This window comes from Schistocerca cancellata, chromosome 1, assembly GCF_023864275.1.
Source record: "Schistocerca cancellata isolate TAMUIC-IGC-003103 chromosome 1, iqSchCanc2.1, whole genome shotgun sequence".
Taxonomy (NCBI): domain Eukaryota; kingdom Metazoa; phylum Arthropoda; class Insecta; order Orthoptera; family Acrididae; genus Schistocerca; species Schistocerca cancellata.
Window position 1 is genome coordinate 841,953,128 of NC_064626.1, and position 4,923 is coordinate 841,958,050.

Consider the following 4,923-nt stretch of genomic DNA (forward strand, 5'->3'; position numbering starts at 1 on the left):
TTCCTCAATCCAGTCACAAATTTCACTTGAGTCCCACATGACTGTACTTTTGACAATAAGTGTAGGTGTGGTACTGAGTCAAATGCCTCTCAGAAATCAAGGAAAACTGCATTTACCTGACTGCTTTGATCCAAAGCTTTCAGTACGTCATGTGCAAAAAGTGCGAGTTAGACTTCACATGATCGATTTTTTTGGAATCCATGTTGGTTGGTATTGAGGAGGTCTTCCGTTCAAGATACCTCATTATGTTACAGCTCAGGATATGCTCCAAGATTCTACAACAAATCAATGCCAAGGATATTGGACGATAATTTTGTGGATCACTTCCACTATCCTTAATGAAGACTGGTGTGACGTGTTTTTTTCTTCATGAACTGGGCACTGTTTTTTGCTAAGGAGTCTACGATAGATTATAGTTCACTTAGCTGCAAATTCAGTATAGTATCTGACAGGGATTCCACCAGGCCCTGTGTCTTTGTCCAATTTTAACGATTTCAACTTCATTTCAACACCAATAACACTTATTTCATTCCTCTTTACAGTGTTTTGAGGTTTAATTGGAGCAATTCTCCTATATTTTCGTTTGTAAAGACACATTTGAAAACGAAATTTAGCATTTCAGCTTTTGCTTTACTACTTAGTTATGACCAGGTTTTCTTTGGTTTTCGTGAAATATATTTTGATAGTATTCTGATGTAGTAGCCACTGAAGGCTTCAAGCATTGTTATCTTTGCACCAAATGAGTTTCAATCAGCATCTCTCTTTATATAGACCTACGCTTTGTTTTACATATATTATGCAGTAATCTCTGCTTCTTTAAACTTTCTTTACAGCCACTGTATATCACGGGGGTTCCCTCCCATTTAGAACAGTTCTACTGGGTATGTATCTGTTCAGTGCATGGTCAATTATTCTTTTAAACTTGAGCCATAGTTGCTCTACATGCTTCTTCCCTGTCCTGGAAGTTTCAAGTTCCTTGTTGAGATATAATGCTAATGATTTTTCATCTAGTTTACTGGACATATAAATCTTTCTGCTTGTTTTAGTTGTCCTTTGTACTTTGGTAATCATTATTGCCACAACTGCGTCATGGTCACTGATACAGGTTTCGATGAGGACGTCATCAAAGAGGTCACGTCTATTTGTTGCCATTATATCGAGCACATTTCAATTATGAGTGTGGTTCAGAACCATCTGTTCTAGGTAGTTTTTAGAGCAGGCATTTAGTAATGTTTCGCACAATGTCTTATCATGCTCACCACTAACAAAACTGTAATTTTCCCAGTTGATTGTTGGATGATAAAAGTCTCTACTGATGATTACTTTGTGATTGAGAACTTATATACAATTGAACTTAGGTTTTGTCTACAGTTTTTGGTCACATCAGGAGATGAGTCTGGTGGGGAAAAGGAGGATACAATTGCCTTTCATGCTCTTCCCTGATACTGAATCTTATCCAAACAATTTTACGTGCAGCTTCAGTTCCTATTTCGGTGGATTTGTATTTCTTGTCTGTTGTGCTAAAGACACCACCTCCATTTCCTACTTGCATAGCCTTTCGATATACACTTAAACTTTCCCCCAAAAATCTCACTGCTCTCAATTTCAGGCTTCAACCAGCTTTCTGTACCTAGTATTATGTGAGCTTGACTGCTTTTCATGAGCCCTTCAATCTCTGGCACTTAGTTACGAATACTTTGGCAGTTAACCATTAGGATTTTAACATTTTCACCTGTAGGAGGCATGTCTTTCGATCTTATAGTGATACTTCTGGCTTTCCTACAGCTATTGATATTTGGATTGCAGGGAGAGTCACCTAATCTAAAAACCGCTTGTGTGCACCCCACACACAGTTAGCTATCTGAGTAGCACCTCTCATGTGTAGTGCGCACCTGTCCCATTAAGGGGACCCTACAGTTCTCAACCTTATGGCGCAAGTCTATGATGCAGCCTGGCTTGTCATAGAACCTTCGAAGTCTCTGTTTCAGCTCTTACACTCAACTCAGAATCAAAGGACCACAGTCAGTTCTGGGGACAACGCTGCGAATTGTGAGCTTTGTTGACACTCCATGCACAAGGCTTGTCATCTCAGCCTTCTCTGCCTGTCGCTGGAATGACGTGAGTATGACATCAGAAACAACATGACAGGCATCATTTCTGTCAGTGTGTGCTACAATCTTCATTTGGTGTCACCCTGTTCCCAGAAAAACTGAAAATAAATTGAACAATGACTATGTTTGAATTTTAATTTACACCATTAAGAATCTGATTTCTTCAATTTTTATATGTTTTGCATATGTGTCCAAGACCGTGAAGAAGAGATGTGGTCATTAATTTCAGAATACAGATAAAATTATGATAAAAGTAATCAGTCATAATTTTATCGAGTAAACTGAGCTTTCCAATTTTGAAATGAAATTTTAAAACGTGTTTAATGCATATAGCAATGTATATAGAAAATAATAGTTAGTTAAATACTCCACATGCTGTATGTTAATGTAGTTGATAGTTGGTTGCTTATAATAATAAAAGAATTACTTAGAAATTGACAGTAGTGGTGTAGCAGTGATGTTGATGGTGGACTAACAGCTACAGGGAGTGTGATGCATATGACTATAAAATAACTGCATTTTCAAAGGCAGATAACATGATAAAGATGACCTCAGTTGCACACAACAAATTTCACAATTAATTTCACAATTATCTAATTTAGTAGAGAAAACTGTAAAGTATGGACAAATCCAAACATTTTATAAAACATGTTATTGCACCAACAGACCTGTGCAAACTATATCTAAATCAGATTTCCTGTCATTTGTGTGAGCACTGGAGCATATTGTCAGAAGCTTAGGAAATATTATGCTTATCAATGTCATTTTCTGTTATGCATACATTCTCCCACTATTGCACTGTGTGAAACAAACTATCAATGTTTTTCGATTGATTGGATACAAGAAAATTTTCTAGTATTAACCAAATAACAAAATACTGACTCTTTTGCACACTATCATTTTGCGAAAACTTAATTTCAGTGTATCAAACTGATTATGAATTGTTTGGTGTGTCATGACTGGTTACTCACACTATACATAGATAAGACGCTGGATCTGTTATGGTCTGTCTGTAGCTGATTCATAAACTGTATAAAAATATTTGTAATATCTGTATTATTTCTTAATCCAGTGTAAGCTTTTATTGTGGCTGTGACTGGTTTGATGAACTACATATAAAATAGAAATGTTAAACATACTAATAAACTGAGTGTAGTGCACAAAGACAATTTCCGATATGGAATAATGTACTGCCACTATATAAAATATATTTATTCTCAATTTTTTGAGATGTAGCTCTCTTTCCAATTTTAAAAATAATGTTGTCTTTTGGCTACCTATCATTTTCAACAATGTGCAGCCTAAAGTACACAACATGGAAAACATTAAATGAATAAATTTTTCAATGCAGTACTTTCCAGTAAAGAGTGGCAGGCTCCTTAGTTTTGGAACATCATAATAACTACAACCAATTAAGAAAATATAGCCTATTTATTATCAAATTGTGATGTGAGACTAATAAATGCAAAAGGTTTTTCAACCGAATCGTTTTCTTCGAATTGCTTGGTAAAGACTGCTTACTGAAACAAATATGACAGTCATAAAAGAGTAGTTTTCAATTTTTTATGAAAAGTAAGACTTTTACAAAATAATGATATCAGAAATTTATGTGAGTTTACTTGATTTGGACAATAATATTTTTTAAATGGACAGCATATATAAAGTCAGTTCATATATGTCTCTCCACTCTCCATTTTGTATAACCTGCCTTGCCAGAATCTCTGTATGTATCAACAAACCAGTAACACTGTGAGCTCATCTAGTATGAGAAAGCATAGAAGTTGTCTAACGTTTGGCCTCCACCACCTGAGCTACTAAAATACCAGTCAGAAAGTTATTTTAATTCAGAAATACGGATTCTGCAGTCCTAATCGTCTACAATGAGTAGAAAAGAAAAACGTCCATTTCTGATACATATTAACTATTTCAATAATTAACAAGAAGTATTTGAACAGCTAGAGTTTTGTAAAACTTTGATCAGGTATATTGAGAAGCCAATAACGAACTCTAGCACCCGCATATCTAGTGATAAAGGTTGTGCAATGGTAAATTAATGGGCAGTATCAGCAAGTTAGTAGGATGAAAATAAAATTTATAGTTGTGTACATTTATCTATGCAGGCATATGAAACTAAAAATGAAGCATATAATTACAAAGTGAAACAGTTTAGACCTTACACAGGGATGTCATCGGTAGCAATCAAATTTTGTTTTCATTGTGTTAATACATCTTGCACAATAATGTAACTGCAGTTTCGACCATATCTACCAAACATATTTCCTTAGATAGATTTTTGAGCCAGTTGTGTCGTGTTTAAATGGGTAAATTGAGATACCATGACATGCAGTTGGCCAACACCACAATTTTTCGAGCTCCCAACATCTTACGAAATTGTTTCAGTGTTATAGGCTCATATGTCTGTATTACAAACAACACAGATTCAAGTGATATGACCAACTTAATCAAATAAATAAAGTATAAGAATACAAGATATTTCAAACATCTACAACTGCAGTAGTTTATAAGAACTATAATTAATAAACCACAAGAAAACAAATGGCAGATCTATATAGTGCATACTAGAGCACTGAATCTGCATGACGTAACTGCATTTGTAGCGCTCGCTGCCCATTACTCGCTTCGCACATGTTGTGGAAGAATGTGCCCAACAGTTTCCTCGCTCAGTATTATGCAGCCAACAGCAAAGTGTTCCTGTCACACAGATAAGGAAACATGGAGGCTATACACCTTCATCATTATGTGCCGGCACTGATGCCTACAACTTTTTTCCGAAAATAGTAGTACATATTGA